The following is a 20,359-nucleotide window of genomic DNA, read 5'->3' on the forward strand; positions in this document are numbered from 1 at the left end:
CCACTCCAGTCTGAAAAATCACCAGCCGTTCACCACTACTCTCCGCCTTCTGCCCCTTAATCAATTTTGTATCCACGTGGCCACGGTCCTTTTAATCCTGTAGGCTTCATTTTTGCTATCAAGACTATTACGTGGTGTTCTGATCAAGAACAAAGAACAAAGAAAAGTACAGCACAGGAACAGGCCCTTCGGCCCTCCAAGCCTGCGCCGATCATATTGCCCGTCAACTAAAACAATTTGCACTTCCGGGGTCCGTATCCCTCTATTCCCATCCTATTCATGTATTTGTCAAGCTGCCTCTTAAACATCACTATCGTACCTGCTTCCACCACCTCCTGTGGCAGCGAATTCCAGACACTCATTACTCTCTGCGTAAAAAACTTGCCCCGCACATCTCCTCTATAGTTTTCTCTTCTCACCTTAAATCTATGTCCCCTAGTAATTGACTCTTCCACACTGGGAAAAAGCTTCTGACTATCTACTCGGTCCATGCCACTCATAATTTTGTAAACTTCTATCAAGTCGCCCCTCAATCTCTGTCGCTCTAGTGAAAACAATCCGAGTTTCTCCAACCTCTCTTCATAGCTAATAACCTCCAGAGCAGGCAGCATCCTGGTAAACCTCCTCTGCACCCTCTCCAATGCCTCCATATCCTTCTGGTAATGTGGCGACCAGAATTGCACGCATTATTCCAAGTGTGGCCTAACCAAGGTTCCATACAGCTGCAGCATTACTTCCCAGCTTTTATACTCAATACCCCTGCCAATGAAGGCAAGCATGCTATATGCCTTCCTGACCACCTTATCCACCTGCGTTGCCACTTTCAGTGACCTGTGGACCTGTACACCCAGATCCCTCTGCGCGTCAATGCACTTAAGGGCTCTGTCATTTACTGTATAATTCCTGCCTGTATTAGACCTTCCAAAATGCATTACCTCACATTTGTCCAGATTAAACTCCATCTGCCATTTCTCCGCCCAAGTCTCCAACCGATCTATATCCCGTTGTATCCTTTCACAATCCTCTTCACTATCTGCAACTCCTCCAACCTTAGTGCCGTCTGCAAACTCACTAATTAGCCCAGTTACATTTTCCTCCAAATCATTTATGTATACTACAAACAGCAAAGGTCCCAGCACTGATCCCTGCGAAACTCCACTAGTCACAGCTCTCCATTCAGAAAAGCACCCTTCCACTGCTACCCTCTGTCTTCTATGACCAAGCCAATTCTGTATCCATCTTGCCAGCTCACCTCTGATCCCGTGCAACTTTACCTTCTGTACCAGTCTGCCATGAGGGACCTTGTCAAAGGCCTTACTGAAATCCATGTAGATAACATCCACTGCCCTTCCATCGTCGATCATCTTTGTCACTTCCTCGAAAAACTCGATCAAGTTAGTGAAACACGACCTCCCCTTCACAAAACCATGCTGCCTCTCACTAATACGCCCATTTGCTTCCAAATGGTAGTAAATCCTGTCACGAAGAATCTTCTCCAATAATTTCCCTACCACTGACGTAAGGCTCACCGGCCTGTAATTTCCTGGATTATCCCTGCTACCCTTCTTAAACAATGGAACAACATTGGCCATGCTCCAGTCCTCTGGGACCTCACCCGTAGCCAGTGAGGATACAAAGATTTCGGTCAAGGCGCCAGAAATCTCCTCCCTTGCCTCCCTCAGTACTCTGGGGTAGATCCCATCTGGCCCTGGGGACTTATCCACCTTAATATTCTTCAAGACACCTAACATCTCCTCTTTTTTGATCTCAACATGATCCAGGCTATCTACACACTCTTCCCTAGAAAAATTGACCACAAGTCCTTTTCTTTGGTGAATACTGATGAGAAGTATTCATTTAGTATCTCTCCCATTTCTTCTGGCTCCACACACAGATTCCCCCCTCTATCCCTGAGTGGGCCTACCCTTTCCCTGGCTACCCTCTTGCTTTTTACATATGTATAAAATTTTCCTTAATCCTGGTTGCCAGTAACTTTTCATGACCCCTTTTAGCCCTCCTGACTCCTTGCTTAAGTTTCTTCCGACTTTCTTTATATTCTCCATGGGCTTCATCTGTTCCCAGCCTTCTAGCCCTTACAAATGCTTCCCTTTTCTTTTTGACTAATCTCACAATATCCTTCGTTATCCAAGGTTCCTGAAAATTGCCATACTTATCCTTCATCCTAGCAGGAACATGCCAGTCCTGAATTCTTATCAACTGATGTTTGAAAGCCCCCCACATGTCAGTTGTTGATTTGCTCTCAAACATCCGCCTCCAGTTTAGATTCCTCAGTTCCTGCCTAATATTGTTATAATTAGCCTTCCCCCAATTAAGCACCTTAATCCAAGGACTCCTGTTATCCTTATCCACCAGTACCTTGAAATTAATGAATTATGGTCACTTTTCCCAAAATGCTCCCCTACTGAAACTTCGACCACTTGGCCGTGTTCATTCCCTAATACCAGGTCCAGTATTGCCCCTTCTCTAGTTGGACTATCTACATATTGTCTCAGGAAGCCCTCCTGGATGCACCTTACAAATTCTGCACCATCCAAACCCCTAGCACTAAGTGATTCCCAGGCAATATAGAGAAAGTTAAAATCACCCACCACAACAACCCTATTACTTTTACATCTTTCCAAAATCTGCCTACATAACTGTTCCTCAATCTCCCGCCGGCAATTGGGAGGCCTATAGTAAACCCCCAACATTGTGACTGCACCCTTCCTATTCCGGAGCTCTACCCATATTGCCTCGCTGCATGAGCCCTCCGAGGTGTCCTCCTGTCGTACAGCTGTGATATTCCCCTTAACCAGCATTGCAACTCCCCCACCTCTTCTACATCCCTCTCTATCCTTCCTGAAACATCTAAATCCTGGAACTGTCAATCCTGTACATCCTTCAACCAAGTCTCTGTAATAGCAATAACATCATAGTCCCAAGTACTAATCCAAGCTCTAAGCTCATCTGCCTTGCCTGTTATACTTCTCGCATTGAAACAAATGCATTTCAGATCCCCAGTCCCACTGTGTTCAGTAATTTCTCCCTGCTTGCTCTTCCTCTTAGTCCTACTGGCCATATTCACTGGTTCCCAGTTATTTATTTCACCCGCTGACCTATTGCTCTGGTTCCCACCCCTCTGCCATAGTAGTTTAAACCCTCCCGAGTGACACTAGCAAACCTCGCAGCCAGGATATTGGTGCCCCTCCAGTTTAGATGCAACCCGTCCTTCTTGTACAGGTCCCACCTGCCCTGGAAGAGATCCCACTGATCCAGATACCGGAAACCCTCCCTCCTGCACCATCTGTTCAGCCACGTGTTCAGCTGCACTATCTTCCTATTTCTAGCCTCACTGGCACGTGGCACATGGAGTAATCCTGAGATTACAACCCTAGAGGTCCTGTTTTTTAACTTTCTGCCTAACTCCCTGAACTCCTGCTGCAGGACCTCGTCACTCTTCCTGCCTATGTCGTTAGTACCAACAACCTCTGGCTCTTCTCCCTCCCCCTTCGGAATGTCCCGTACCCGATCAGAGACATCCTGGACCCTGGCACCAGGGAGGCACATACCATCCTGGTGTCTCTTTCACGACCACAGAAGCGCCTATCTGAGCCCCTGACTATAGTTTGATGAATATCTTTTGAAAGCCTACTGCACTATCCTCAATGACCTTTTCCATTTCTTCATCAAACAGCTCAGTCAAGTTAGTCAAATATGATTTGCCTTTAACAAATCCATTCTGGCTTTCATTTATAAAACCATATTTTTCCAAGTGCCAATTAACATTGCCCCAGACAGTTGTCTCTCATCAATTATGCTTCTGCCTGACTGGCCGGTAGTCGCTGGGCTTATCGCTCTCCCCTTTTATTAAGGGATATAACATTTGCAGTCATCCATTCTCTGTTGCCACCCCCATAACCAAAAGAGAATTGAAGAATTGTGACCAGAGTCTCAGAACTACTTTTCTTATCAAGCTTACATGCATTCCACCCAGACTGGGTGACTTTTTCACTTTGCCAATTTTTTAAGTGCTTCCTCTACATTTTTATCGAATCCAATTTCTCTCCACCTTCTTTCCTGTGATCTTCAGAATATCGTTTTCCCCGATGTAGACAGATTGCAAAGCATTCATTTAGTACCTCTGCCTCCATAAGAGGATTTGCTTTTTGGTCCCTAATAAGCCCCATCCTTCCTTTGAGTATCCTCTTATCATTTCTGTTTATGAAAGATATTTGGCTTCCCTTTTGCGGTAGCTGCTAATCTATTTGCATACCTATACTTTTCGTATGCAGCTTGGTTCTCCACTGAATTACAAATCCAACATAAATTTCCTCTTTCTGTTTAATTTTAATCTCAACATCTTTAGTCATCCAGGGAGCTTTAGCTTTGGATGCCCTTCCTTTCTACCTCGTGGGGACTCTGTATCCAAACTATCTCCTCTTTGAATACCTCCCATTGCTCAATTACTGTTTTACCTGCCAACCTTTGATTCCAATCCATTTGGGCTAGATCTGCACTCACCGAAATTAGCCCTCCTCCAGTTCAGATTCTTTACATTTGACTTTTCCCTGTCCTTTTCCATAATTAATTGGGATCACTGTTTTGCAAATGCTCCCTCACTGAAACATGCTCTACTTTCCCCATTTAATTCCACAAAACTAGATCCAGAATTGCTTCCCTGTTGAGCTCAAACATATTGATCATGAAAGTTTTGCTACACGTTTCAGGAATTCCTCCCATTCTTTGAGTAAGGCCTACATTGTTGGCACTATATCATTATCCAATGTAGTTACATGTGATTGAAGCTCACCAGCCTCATAAACCATGCTTTATGCATTTACACAAATGTAACCTTTTCTAACCTGCCACATGTTTCCCAACGTCCAACACTCCTATTTCATTGTATCATGTGTCCTTCATATGATAGTGAAGATAGACAAGATGGACCATAGTCTTTGTTTCATCTAACAATTCCTATCTACTACTGGTCATGACTGGACATACAACTAGAGAATCATCTTGATAACACAGCCTGTATTACATTTGGGTAATTCCACAATCGGCCCTACCAGCACAAGGGCCTGGATGGAAAATTAGAGGCCATAATTTCTGTGATACAAACACTGGCTGTCAAGATCATCCTAATGAATGTGTCTACACAATTATCAGAATTGGTTTGACCCCACTTTTTTGGAATACATTCGTGGGATGTGGACGTCATTGGCAAGGCCATCATTTGTTGCCCATCCTTTGAGAACAGTGGAGAGTCAGTCATGTTGCTGTGGGTCTGGAGTCACGTGTAGACCAGACCAGGTAAGGATGGCAGATTTCCTTCCCTAAAGGACATTAGTGAACTGATAATCAATGAGAGTTTCATGGAGCAAAATTTTACGCCTCGAGTGGACGCGCACCCACCCCGATCGGGTGTAAAATCACACAAGGTGATGTCGGGCGAGCATCCTGATGTCATCCCGCACATGCGCAACCTTCAGGCCAGAGGGTTCACATGGGTGGCGGAGCCGCTCCCACCATCAATTAAAAGGCCATTTAAGGCCATTAAAAAGCCAATTGATCCCGATTTTACATTGCCTCCACAATTTCACGATCATTGTAAAGGCAACACAGGCAGACGCTTCTTTCAAAACCTCATCCACGGGTGGAATAAAAAGGGTCAGCAGCATTGCCAGTGTTAGTAGTGAAGAGCTTAGGAGATAGTTTGCTGCTGGTTGCTTATTTGAGCTCGACAGCTTCATCTCTGTTCTGAGCTTCATTCTTAACATTTCTAGGCTTCATTTAAGGACTCATTGGTGTCTCCAAGGCCCCTGGTAGATTTTGAACTTGTGGACCCTTCCAGGTATCGGACTGCCTTCCCTTACCCTGGGAATGGGGATTGTGGTCTCCACTGGTGGCACCTCGTCTGAGGAGGAAGAGAGGGGCAGAAGGGAGAGGAAGCCAGGTGTACCAATACAGCTTCCAGGGGAACGACCTGTGGGAGGAGAGGTGCAGATACAAGGGCCAGTAAGAAGTCCAAGGCGGAGGGGGCTGCAGGAGATGCCACTATCCTGCTGCTAAGGTTTACAGGCAGCTACCTCAATATGTCCGAGTTGCAATGCCAAAGGAGGTTCTGCCTCTCCAGGAAGACCGTGACCTCCATTTGTCAGATGATCGGCCCTGAGATCAACTCCGACTGTGTAGGTGGACACCACATGTCAGTGGCTCTGAAGGTCACAGTGGCCCCAAACTTCTATGCCTCCGACTCTTTCCAGGGTTCAGTGGGAGATCTGTGTGGAGTCTCCCAATCAGCTGTCCACAGTTGCATCAAGCTGGTGAAAGAAGCTCTGTTCAGGTGGGTAATGACATTTATTCATTTCTGTCCGGACAGATCCAGCCAGACTGAGTGAGCCAGGGGTTTTGCAACGGTTGCTGGCTTCCCCCGTGTCCAGGGTGCTATAGACTGTACACATGTGGCCATCAAGGCGCCAGCAGGTGAGCCCGGTGCCTTCGTCAACAAGAAGGGCTTCCACTCCATGAACGTGCAGATAGTGTGTGATCACAGGATGCAGATTCTACATGTCTGTGCAAGGTACCCAGGCAGCTCCCATGACGCGCATATCCTCAGAAACTCACAGCTGCCAAGGCTGTTCACTGCTCCATCTCGACTGGCTGGTTGGCTGCTGGGTGACAAGGGCTCTTTCCTAGGGTTTACAGGCAGCTACATTGAAGAGGTGGCTCATGACATCTCTCCGCCACCCACGAACAGAGGCAGAGCAGCGTTACAATAGGAGCCATGCCTCCACAAGGGTGGTGGTAGAGAGGACCATAGGTCTTCTGAAAATGTGCTTCTGATGCCTGGACGGTTCAGGGAGAGCACTACAATACCCTCCAGAGCGTGTGTCACTGATAGTGGTTGCATGCTGTGCTCTCCACTGGCACTGGCAAGGGGGGACCCACTAGAGGAAGAGGATCTTGAGGCAGCTCCACAGCCACAGAGGATGGATCCAGTGTGAGTCAGAAGAGGAGAACGGTGAGAAGAACGCTGAGGGAATGGAGGCAGACCTCTGTATCCTTCAGGGAGGCAGGGACACCAGGGATGCCTTGATCCAACGCTCCCTTATCTAGGTCACTAAAGATCTGCTGCTGCCTCCAACCAGGGCCTCTGAAACGATCCTTTCATTTGAACCCAAAGCCCACTCAGTGCCTGGGCAATAAAGTTCCAATCCACTCACGTCCAGCATTACACACTGGCATAGCCTGCACCAAAAAAAAAGGTGAAGCATACTCAGGTCATGACAATAATAGCAAAATTTATGTGATTTTCACACTCAAAACAAATGAACATTACCATTTCTGGTGTTCATTTTCACACCAGTAAACATATAAACAAAACATTACAGAACAGAAGATCCCCCGTGACCAGTCCCTCTTATGTTCATGGTGCCTTAAACTTATATTTACAAGTTCTACATCTTGGGACCCCCCCCACCCCCCCGTACCTCGCTGGCACCGGCATTGGAGACAGCCTGCTGACTCTGCTGTCTGGTTGGCCTTGGTGACCTTGGCGGTCGTCCTCTGGCCAGTGGAGCCTGTGCTGGCCCTGCCTGGGAGGGGGTGGCCAGTTCCATGCCTGGCATCTCCCCAGTCATTGCAGTCTCATCAGATGCCACGGTCACTGGCAGAGGGACAGAGGAGTTGCTGCCATCATCCAGAGCACCCTGAGAGGAGCCCGCAGAGATGATAGGCAGCTCGTATGCCAACGTGAGGTCACTCTGGACCTCCCTGCTCGCCATTGATGGATGGGCACCTAGCTGGGATACTGGGTGCCTCATCCATCTCCCACACGGCACTGACCACCTGAGGCCATTGCCTGTGTGAGGGTTTTCAGGTCTTAGTGCAACCCCAGGACCCCCTGATTCTGTCCCTGGAGCTGCCTCTCCATGAGGCTCCCCATTCTCTCAATGGAAAAGGCAGTGTGCTCGGCAATGAGGGTCATTGCAGTGCTCATGCTCCACGTGGACTCCTCCATAACAAAGACCATCGCACGCATACCCTCATGGATCTCCGCCAGATCCTCCCGCATATCTCACTGGACATACAGCATCTGCCGCCTAATGGATGACTCCAGAGACTCATCATCTGCCTTAGACTCAGCATCGCCCTGGTCTCCAGCAGTCCTCTGACTGCTGGTGCCCTGGGCACTCTCTGCCTCCGCCTGCACCTCAAGCGAGTGTGTAGTGCCCTCACCGCTGTGCACCTACTTTCTAGCCGAGGATCTAATGCCCACCTGAGGTGCTGGTATCTGTGCTGGCAGAGAGCGGGTGTGACACAGGTGCTTGTGAAGCCTGGCGGTCCTCTGGCATCAAGGTGGCTCTTCGGGGTCCTGCATTCGAGTGCGTGCTGGTGAATCTAAGGGACAACAAGGACATGTCATTAGTTAAAGTCACCACACTGTCACTGTGCATGCCAGACACCCTGGTGAGACTATGGAGATCTGGATCATGGTGTCATCGAGTTTCAATGATCAATGGGGAATCTAGTTTCAAGGCTGCAATCAATGATGAGACTACACAAGAATGTTTGCACCATCTGAATCTCTCGCCTCTGTGCACTACACTCTTACCTTCATCTGGCATCCCCGCCTCTCCATGACCGGCTGAAAGAGATGCGTGGCGGCTCTCCAGCTCCAAGGCATCCTGCTCAAATATTAGGTCAATATTAGGAGGTTTGGGGACCTCCGCCTGTCTGTAACCAATCAACGTTGTTATGGGCCGTCTTCTCCTGAAAGGACAGAGGAGCATTGATTATTCCGCTCTCTACCTGCAGCACCATTGCAGCCTGGCCAACCCCACCTGAGGAGCACCTTGCAGGGCTCACCTGAGCCATGGCCCTCAAGCTGCAAGGCACTCAGGCCAAGCAGCCCCTTGGGAGGCTCCGGCATCATTGACGGCTGGCACTCAGATTCTAACAACCTGAGCTCCACGGGGAAACGACTAGCCCTTAACATTTCACCATGCTGATCCATGCCAACTCAGTACTCACCCTTGCCATGCGCAACAGCATTGAACATTTTGCCACACTGCACCCATGTGCGCCTCACAATGTCATGGCTGCTGACCTCGGTGGCCTCCTCCTGCCATCTCTGGGAATGAGGGTGTCCCTCCTGGCAGCCACCTCCTCCAAGCGAACCGCAAGTCACTCATCCAAAAAATGGGGGACCGAGTGCCCACCCATCCTGCCCTCCCGCCCGGCGTCTCCAACTGTTGTTGAGGCCATAGCTTCACTCTCCAGAACGCAGCCTTCGGGGAGCTGCCTGTGCCGTGTTTAAACCGCCCACCCGGTCGCCATTGGACCAGCTCCCGACAGGCCCCCTCACCCGGCCCTTCTCAACCATTGGGAAGACGTATTTCACGCTGGGTGGGCCTTAATTGGCCAGCCAGCGTGAAATTGCGGCCATGGGCCAATCGCGGGTGAGGGCCTGTTTCCTGATCGGTCCCGGGCCCACCAATCACGCGCAACTAAACTAAATTTAAATTTAAACTAAAAAAACGAAATTGTTAAATCTATTGCTGTTTCATCTCCATTCTGTTAATTCTCACTTGGCCTGGATTTGGCAGTGGAAATAGTGGTGAGGTTAACAGTGCTGACTGTTATTAAAGTGTAATAATAGCAGTGGGCGGTTAAATGTGGAGATCAGGGAGTGGCTGTCTGAGTTGTCCTGCCTCCCATCTCATCCAGAGACTCAACATTGAAACACATGAAGGGTGTGAAGATGTGGTGCTCATGTAATGGATACTCATTAAACCTACCAGAAAGAGTTAGGATGTGCCAATTCCGCTGTAAGTAAATTTTTAATGGTGTGGCAAGTCTTAATTACTGATAAACAAACTAGCACTCAAAGTAGACCTTCAGATTTTAATCATTCCCCCTCCTCCAGGTACCTTGCCCTAAGTGGGTATTGGTGACCATGGATTTCCATCGGATTGGTCCATGATTGTGCTTGGCAAAAGTGCTACAGTGGTTTCATTGCCTCCTGCAGTATGGCTGACCAGGAAACTCTCCCACGCTTACTGCCTGCCATCAGGCGTAGCGGAAGGATTTACAGGCCAATAATCGGCCTGGCTGTCTGACCGTATGAATGCACTTTCTGTGACCATCAAGTCCTGGAGTGAGACTTGAGCCAGAGCTTCTGGTCCCTACCAGATGAGGTAGGGACGCTACCCATTGCACCACAAGACCTCCTTTTAATTATTACTGGAAAATATTTGTTTTTACTTTTTCTTTCTGTCTCCTTTCTTTCTCTCTCTTAATCCCATCTTTCTTTCCCTCTATTGTGTTTTCCTGACCTGATTTGACATTCAATTCAATATTCTAACTCACAATTCCTGGTTCAGACTCTGCAGGCTGCATTTTCATTTTTGGGTCAGGACCTCATCGTCATGAGTATTCCCGGGTCCCAGTCCTGGATCACATTGGCACCTGACTCCCAACCCAATTGTCAAGTAATGGCCAATTTATGGCCAGGTGGCGCATTTTCTGTCCAATTAAGGACGACGGGTAGGCTCCAGAGGCTGGAGGGCCAACAGGAGGCCTTCTAGCAGTGAAAATGGACAGTCCCATTGTCAGAGGTGCCCGTGAGAGAAGCCCACAATGGCGTCATGTAAAAGTAGGTTTGCAGCATTGCCAGCTTCCCACCACCAGCACCAAATCTCCTCCCTACAGACATCCAGCCAACCATCACATTCACAACTTCACTTCCTCATCAAGGATGCCCCTTCCATTCACCAGGGTCAGTGGGGGATGCGATAGAGTAGAGACCATGACAATGAGGAGATCACATCAACTTGTTCTCTCTTTCAAATAAAGGACATCAGTGGAACAGGAACAATTTCATAACCATCTATGTGAAATGTCAACTCTTTTCTCATATTATTTCTATGTGTGGCTTCAATATAGCGGGAGGCAGGCTGCTCATTCCCCTGCTCAGAAACGAGATGCTCATAGTGGACGTTCTCTAGGTTTTGGAGCCTGTGAGGACTCTCCAAAGCTTGTCCCAGCTGTACCTGAGCAGATGCTCATTGGGCCAGGGACTAGTGTTCACAGTTCTGACTGGAGGGGCGAGGGTAAAGGCCGAGAAGTGGGGGCGCCATGACTTCCCAACTTCCATCAGCCTTTTCTCCATCTTCCCTCTCCTCTCGCAGGATGACAATATTCACACTCCCATCACTGCCACTCGTCAGGGCCCTCGCTGTTGCCTGTCAGCCAGCCCGGGATGCTGCCAGCCATACCAAGTTGGTGCAGTCCAAAGGTAGGCCCTCAAGACACAAAAGTGCTCAAAGGAGTCCAGCAAGGCCATCTGCAGTCTCTCCCAGTGAAAGTCAGCAGCCTCTCACCAGCCATGCTGCAGCCACTGGAGTCACACTGCAGAGCAGTAAAACAGGAAAAACACCCATGGCACAGGCAGACTGGCAATTCACAAGAGGAAATCTGTGAAGTTTTTTTATTGTTGGCCTTTACTGAACAATATTAGGCATGGGGACTTTATGATGGAGCTCCTGAAATGGATGTACTGTAAGAGAACTGCATTTCAACTGAAGCCAAGCCTTACAATACAATGGCCACCCCTCTCACTCTGTCCAGTTGGATATGGTGGATATTGTCCACTCCTCTTCCTCCTCTCCTTCTCCTCTTCTTGTTCCTCCCAAGATGGACTCCAGATCCTGGGAGGTGAAGACGGGACCCTCATAATTACCAGGCAGTACGCTACCATAAACACAAACACCCTCTCCAGTGTCTACTACAGAAATCTTTTCCTGTGATCCAGGCAGAAAAACCCCTGCTTTAACAGATTGATAGCTTGCTCCGCGGTGATATGTGTGGTTCCAGGCCCTCTGACCTTGAGTGGTGGGTTGGTGGAAAGGGGTCATGTGCCATGTGTTGGAGGGGTTATCTCCCATCACCAAGCAACCATCCTGCTGTCTGCCTTGGAGGTTTGAAACAGTGGGTAGTACAGACGGTCACAAGATTGTGGGTAATGTCAGGATAACTGGTCTTCTTCTCCTGTCCTGCCCATAGAGCAAGTAGTACTGCAGGTCCTGCCTCCTTACTTATCAAAGGCTACACAACTCTCTCAGCCTTTCTGTAGTCAGCAGAAACCTTCAAACTCCCTGAGTCCAAGAAAGTCAGAAGTGTTAACCCATCACCTGTTTTTCTTAACCTTAACAATGTAATGGACAAGACATGAAGAAAAAGCAGCTCAGTTGCAACTTGTTGAGTGACCTTTTATCTAGCCCCAGGACAGGATCTGTCTTTCTTCCTAATGCCCATTGTTTCAGGATTGAAGAGAAGGATCTCTGCAGGTTCGTTGGCCAGTTGTAGTATCCTGGCATTGTATCAGCATACTGAGGTCAATGATGTTACAATCACATATGTTCAGCGGATACACCGTGGGTATGCTCCTATGTGCTCCACTCCAGCTGGGCTCTGCCATGTGGGCCCTGAGGCACTGCCTCCCACGCCAGGGATCTTCAGGTAGGTGGCACTATGCAAATACGTTGTGCACCCTCTATTCTCTGTGTACTTCATCTCAGTATTTTTGTGTAATACTCTTCCAAATAGCCTGCATTACATGCAGGCAAGAACCAAAAGGACAAGATTGCAGTGGATGGATAGGGATTGTGAATGAATCCAATCTATGGAGATTTACTGTCATGTTGACCTAACCCGCCTCATCCATATAACTCCAGCCTACTTATTAACAGCTCATCATCTGGACATCAATCAACTGTAACTTGCTTGGATTTAAATCATTAGGGGCTCCTCAAAGCCATCACACAATTTTCGAACTCTTGCTCTAAAATGTCATCCTTAATAAAACCTTTGTCAAACCACATCTGTCTGTGTTTAATACCTTTATGATTGGGTAATATTATATTTGTTATTATAATTCATAGTTGAACACGTTACTTTATCTTCAGTAGAATATTACCACTACATATTGAGAGAACTGTGAACTGTGATTTATTTCCAATAGTGTGTAATGCTGTGCTAATGCTGACAATAGCATTGCTTCCAACTAAACAGGCAAGGATAAATTTTCCTGAATTTGCTTCGGCAGAAGCTGGAACTTTCAGCCCCCATTGGCGGCAGACATATTGACGGGATGGGGGGGGGTGGTGGTACAATATGGTAGGAAGGCCAAAAACCTGTTTTACACCATCGTGAAACCCATTTGCAATTATCCGCCCTGCCTGTCAATGCTGGGCCGTCTTTTCCACTGTCCAACGTCGGGAACCTAATTTCAATACTTCAGCATCTCATCCTATTTTTAAATTTATTTCTATCTTTTGTTTCACTCCACCTTTTAGCCCATTTCGATCCCTTTCCCCCCACCCCACCCACACTAGGGCGATCTGCCACAATAGCTTGCTTCCCTTAATGTCCCCATTAACACATCTTTTAGATAATATCACCACCATCAACACCCCTTTGTCCTTTTGTCTATGACATCTTTGGCAATCTCTTCTTGGCCTCCACCTATCACTGGCCCTCTATCCAGCTCTACCTGTCCCACCCCCCTCAACCAGCTTATATTTCACCTCATTTCTATATTTCCTCAGTTCTGATGAAGAGTCATACGGACTCGAAATGTCAACTGTATCCCTTTCCGCAGATGCTGCCAGACACGCTGAGTTTCTCCAGGTATTTTTGTTTTTGTTCTCATTATAAGCCCTGCTCACCGGAATCATCCCCCCACACTGGATCACCCAGGAACGCCAGTGTGATTGCATGCTGAAGTGTTTCAGAACAGCATTTAAAAGGCATGGACCTGGCGAGCTGAACTTGGAGGGTAACTCGCGGGTGAGTGCACACTAAAGTTACACAGCACTCGCGAGGGTCACCCTTTCGACTTCAAGGAAGAGACACTGTGCATTCAGGTGGGAGCATAGGCAAGTCGCTTTCTCCTGGCTGGCTGACAGTGCGGTGCTGGGCCAAGGGCTGCACTGAAGTTGTGGAGAGCAAGGCAGCACGGTCTGATGGTAGCGCACAAGCACATGCTGGAGGCAGGTGAGGGAAGCGGCCACGCATTAGGGAAACCTTGTATAAAGTGATGATTCCTCTGCAGCTGAGACAGTTGGGACACAGCCACATTGACACGCATGGAGTCAGGCCCACTCAAGCAACGCAGAGGAATGAAAGTACCACCAAATGCTCCTGAAATTTTCACCCCTCAGGCACAGACTGCAAACTAATGAGCGTTTTAGGGGGCTGCAGAACAATTGGACAACTGGACACGTTGTACAACCTCCTTGCTAAAGCTGCCCATGGAGCAGTCACTGGTGGAGGTGCTCACAGCCCCTTGTAATGTCATCATCCCAGTTTGGACCAGTCTCCCCCATGGTTCAAGCTAACAGTGCAGCCTTGCAGTGCGGGTTAGGAGAATGCCTGTGTCTGAGCTGAGAGCACAGCCTGCAGTCCAATGGGTAAAGCTGCTGCCAATCGGTCAGGTGGAGTGGGGCAGAGGTGGGTGGGGTTTCGGGCAGCCATGCAGCGCATTAAACTCAGGCCATCCAAGTGGTGGCCAGCACTCTCCAGCAGGTGATAAGGGGTTTGAGACAGAGTTGGAGCAGCATACATAGTCATGAGAGGTCCCTAGGAGACCAATGCTAACGCACAAGTCTCTCTCTTTCATCCTGCAGGAGGAGTACATCAGGAGCATGGAGCCTGGTGACCTAGCTGTATACCTCAAGGCTTATAGGGAGCAGAGACGAAGGAGAAGAGAGTGACAGAGGCACCTGGCTGGGCAGAGGGTGGAGCAGCACACTCAAAAAGAAGGAGTGTCCGGGGCTCCTGTGCACGCCGCTAAAGAGGCACAGGTAGCTGTCATGGGTCAGCGCCTAGCGACACCCAGGGTCTACAGATGACAAGATAAAAGCAAAATATTGCGGATGCTGGAAACCTGCAATAAAAACTGAAAATGCTGGAAGAAGTCAGCAGGTCTGATAGCATCTGTGGAGAGAGAAACAGAGTTAACGTTTCAAGGTCATTTGGCTCTGAAGAAGGGTCGTACGGACTCGAAATGTTAACTCTGTTTCTCTCTCCACAGATGCTGTCAGACCTGCTGACTTCTTCCAGCATTTTCTGTTTTTATGACTATAGACGACGCTTGTCATTCCTGCAGATGTCCGAGAACCATTGTCGCCGAAGACTGTGCATGTTCAGGGAACTGGCCGGTCACATATGCCACCTGCTGCAGGATTTGGCGCCATGGGGACATGGAGAGCATCCACTGTCAGTGGCCGTGAAAATGACTGTGGTGCTCAATTTTTACACCAATGGCTTCTTCCAGGGCTCCACAGGTTACCTCTGTGGGATATCACAAGCCTCCACCCCCAAATGCATCCGTGAGGTCACGGACGCCATATTCGTGAAGGAACACAACTTTGTGCATTTCATTTGGGATCAGGAAAGCCAGGAAGCAAGAGTGCTGGGATTTGCGCAGATCTCTGGTTTTCCACAGGTGCAGGGTGCAATTCACTGCACTTGTGTGGCACTTAGATCTCCATGGCAACAAGCGGTCAACTACGTCAACTGCAAGGGCTTCCACGCGCTGAATGTGCAGCTGGTGTGCGATCACCACAAATGCATCCTGCAGGTCGGCGCACGGTTTCTAGCAGTGTCCACGTCTCCTACATTCTCAGTAGGTCTCAGATCCCTGACATCTCCCAGGGTCCACAGAGGCTGCAGGGTTGGCTCCTCAGGGACAAGGGCTACCCGCAGAGGCTGTGGCTGATGACACCCGTGCAGCGGCCTCAGACTGCAGCAGAGAGAAGGTAAAACGAGGCTAGATTCGTGAAGGATGTTAATGACATGGAATGAGGAGACTCCATCGATCCTCACATCGCATCTTTGAACGTTTGACTCCAGTTTGGCTGATGGCAGTGCACATACCCTCCGTGATAAGGCTCCTGTCATGGAGATGCAGCGGGGAAAATTTGGCCTGAATTTTACCTTTGGCGGGCGTGCGCAATCAGCAGCTGGGAAACGGACTGCTGACTGCAATCGGTCCCCAACCACGATTTCACGCTGGCTGGGCATTAATTGGTGCGCTGAAATGCTCAGCACTGCCGGGGTGGGGGTGGGAAGAGGGTGGGCAATGACATTTCCCCGGGCGCAGGCGAACACTGCGAGAAAGTTCCCTGAAGGCAGAGAGCTGCTTCAGGGAGCTGCAGGCCTGAAAATCATCAAATAAAGGTTTAAAAAGCAGCAAGAAAATGTCCATGCATCACAATCAATCACCTGAAAATATAGCTGATAAAAATGTTGTCCACAGATATTTATTTTAATCTTATTTCATAACAGAAATTTCCTCCCGCCCTTGGATGAGGTTAGATGAAAAATGTAAAGGCCGCCTGGCCGATTTGCCCATCCGCCAACCATAAGGTTGGATGGGTCACAAAAAATCAGAGACAATTGTGCCGTTAAAGGGCTAATTGCCCTCTTAATTGTTGGCAGACGCGCTTCTAACTTTTGTACGCGCCCTCCGAGCAAAATACACGTGAGCGCAGGATGACATTGGGACGCTCGCCCAGCGTCTTCTCACATGTTTTTACGCCCAATCGGGTCAGGCGCCTGCCCACCCCTGGGACGTAAAATTCTGCTCTTGAACTTCTCCTGACCCTATATGCTTCCTTCGTGAGCTGAACCCTTCAGGACCACACTGTCACCGGACACAGATGCTGATGAGATGGGGGGTCAGCTGCACCTCCAAGGTGCTGGGAGCTCACAGGGAGAATGGCGGAACTCTGTGCCGTCGGCCCAGGACATCCTGGCAGCAATGACAAGCCCCAGCGAGGTGCAGGCATGACTGATATGACCAGTAACAGTGAAGCCGCATCATCCGTGTGCTGGGAAGGTTGCACAAAGCACAGAGAGGAGTTCCTGCACTAAGACACCTGCCTTTATCTTGTGCAGGAACCAAAGCTTTCACTTCAGACTGACACGAACAGTGCTCATCATAATAAGGAGCCACAGAGAAGGCAACATTGTAGTGACTTTATTTACAATAGTTAACATTATGTACAAGTGATTAACATCCTTGCCCACGAGGTGGAGCTAGATTTTCTTCACTTTCCTAACCCTGCCACTACATCTTGGTGCTCCCTGGACATCCACAGCGGGGGTGGAGGCAGCCTGCTGACTGCGATGCCCTGTTGGTGCTGACCTTGGCGGGCGTCCTCCGGAGGGCCAAGACTTGTAGAGCCCCGGCTTGCTTTCAGGGTCCTGCTGTGTGGCAGTGGCACCCTCCTCGGCCTGTGGAGCTGGAGCTACTGAGGTCACAGGAAGAGGGGATTCGAATGGGCCGGACCCTCCCGGAGTCACCTAGATGGATGGCCCCGGGGTGTGCACCTGCTGATCCTCCTCCCTGTGGGTGCTCGAGGGCCCCTGGCTGACTCCTAGAGGAGAAGGGGTGGCTGGAGTAAGTTCTAGCTGGCCCGCTACACAGCGTTGGAGGCCAACTACTATATCAGCAATGGAGTTAAGCCCACGCAGCAGTGCAGGTCTCCATGGCGAGTGTTGAACTCAGTGCATTGCCATGCAGGCTGCATCACCTCAGCCTGAAGACAGACAGACTCCTCCATCGTGCCTTGCAATCTCAGGAGTGCAGCGGACATCCCTTCCTGATGTTCCTGAGCTTGCCTTTGCAGCTCCAGCAACTGTGACATGACCGAGTCCAGAGGCTCCTCATCTGACTCGGACTCAGCAGATTTCTGGCCTCCAGCAGTCCTCAGAGTGCCGGAGAACTGGGAAGTCCCTGCCTCCGCCTGCTGTGGATCAGACAGTGCGATGTGCTCACCAGATTGTGATTCCCGAGGCTACTCTAGAACTAAGTCCCACCGAGGAGGTGTGTGTCTCTGCGCTGGTGGAGGGTGTGGGTGAGCACTGTGATGGGTCTTCAATTATGGCGTAATGAGATTCTTCTTCTGAGGTGTCTCCAGGGCTTGAGTCGAGGACCTGGCTTGTCGACCCCCTCGGCAGATTCCCAGATGTGCCTGCGAGAGCAAGGAAAGATAATTAGTGCATGGCAGGGGCTGCAGAACAGCGAAACTGACTCATTGCATGGTTGTCTGATAGATGTTGCACTATTGGATCCTCATGTGGTTGAATATTGCTGACCTCGTCAGCCAGCTAGGTGACTCTATTTTCAAAGTCTGTGAGGACCTTAATGTCAGGCATTCCTCCACCAGTCTGTGATCTCTCCCTCTTGTTGTGTGCCAGCTTGTCCCACATGAATACAGATGGAGAGAGTGTAAGCAGGAAACCTGCTAGGCCAGATAAGAAGGATGCTTGGCATGTGTGGATGATGAGTGGTGCCATGGATGGGATGAGGACACTATCCACAGGGCAGATAAAGGTGTGTACAAGAGAGTGAATGGTGATGTCCCTTGGACTGGCAATGAGTGAGATTCCTGTGGTTGTGTGATGGGTTTATGAGTCTGTGAGTTGAGAGTGATGAGAAGAGTAACTTACCCTGGCGGAACAGAGAAGATCATTCATCCTCTTGCAGCACAGCGTGACTGTCCTCTTTTGCAGGGCATTGGCGCTGACTACTGCTGCTACCAACTCCCACGCTGGATTGGTGACCTGGCTTGCTGGTCTTCGCCCAGAGCGGGGGTAGAGGACTTCACTCGAGCCTCCATTGTGTCCAGTAGGTGTTCAAGGGAGGTATCGCTAAATCTGGGAGCCGAATGTTTCCTCCCTTTGACAGCCATGACTTTCCAGCAGTTTCCAATCCCTTAGAGAGCGCTAGCTCTGTGCAGGGGTCCCCTTTAAACATGGTGCCCGGATCAGTGAAGACCTGAAATGATGGCAGGGCGGGTGAATCAGAGGCCTCCCCGCCAGCGACCCAGCGTATGTCTTGGGAATGCATTATTAATGAGGCAGGACATGCTGGGAATGGGATGATATGGCACCTTTCTCTTGCCCGCTACGGCACTTAGTGCAAATCTGGGATGATTCCATCCCAAGTTTACTGAAACACCTACTGGGAATTCAAGCACATAGGTTAGCATGTGCTGCTGGATTTTCCTGTGAAACAGCACCCCCACCCCCACCCCAACAGCGGAAATCCTGATGTGGGGGCTGGCAGCACGTGAAGCTCTGTGATGGGAACACTCATTTGGAAAGTCACCGTGCAGTGTAAGGACTTCAGCCCCAGAACTGGCATGAGATTCTTGCAAAACATGTTGGCCTGAAATTGTCTCTCCACTAGTTTAGCAGCGGCACTAACCTGGTTATTCTAACCTGGTTAAAGCCTCCACTAAACTAAGAATTTCAGTTACATTGTCACTCCACTCCAGCACACCAATCACACTGAGACAATATTCAAATGGCTATGGCAATCTCAACATGTCCACTGACCTTTAGCTTCATCTTTCATTTAACGTAGACAACGACTGGGAATTTCCTTGGAGCTGCTCCAGTTCCTCCATTGTTATGTAAAGAAGGTTTCCGTTAAACTTCCAGTCAGGTTACGACATGGGAACAGTACCGAGAATATTACCGAGAATATTACCAACACAGGAACAGTACCGAGAATATTACCAACACGGGAACAGTACCGAGAATATTACCAACACGGGAACAGTACCGAGAATATTACCGAGAATATTACCGACACAGGAACAGTACCAAGAATATTACCGACACAGGAACAGTACCAAGAATATTACCGACACAGGAACAGTACCGAGAATATTACCGACACGGGAACAGTACCGAGAATATTACCGACACGGGAACAGTACCGAGAATATTACCGACACGGGAACAGTACCGAGAATATTACCGACGCGGGAACAGTACCGAGAATATTACCGACGCGGGAACAGTACCGAGAATATTACCGACGCGGGAACAGTACCGAGAATATTACCGACGCGGGAACAGTACCGAGAATATTACCGACGCGGGAACAGTACCGAGAATATTACCGACGCGGGAACAGTACCGAGAATATTACCGACGCGGGAACAGTACTGAGAATATTACCGACGCGGGAACAGTACTGAGAATATTACCGACACAGGAACATTACCGAGAATATTACCGACACGGGAACAGTACTGAGAATATTACCGACACGGGAACAGTACTGAGAATATTCCAGGACAATGATTTGGCAGCGACTCCTTCCATCCACACATATGTAAATTGAAGAAAACACACCTACTATATTTCAAACCAAAAATGATCGTGATGAAAGATCTACATCCAAAACATGAGTCTACACTTTCATCTTTGCAACGTTTTCTGTTTCTGCTTCAGCTTCCAAAAGGGTGGGGGTGGGGCTGAAGCAGATGTT

The sequence above is a fragment of the Cetorhinus maximus genome, chromosome 20 (genome assembly GCF_964194155.1).
Source record: "Cetorhinus maximus chromosome 20, sCetMax3.hap1.1, whole genome shotgun sequence".
Lineage (NCBI taxonomy): Eukaryota > Metazoa > Chordata > Chondrichthyes > Lamniformes > Cetorhinidae > Cetorhinus > Cetorhinus maximus.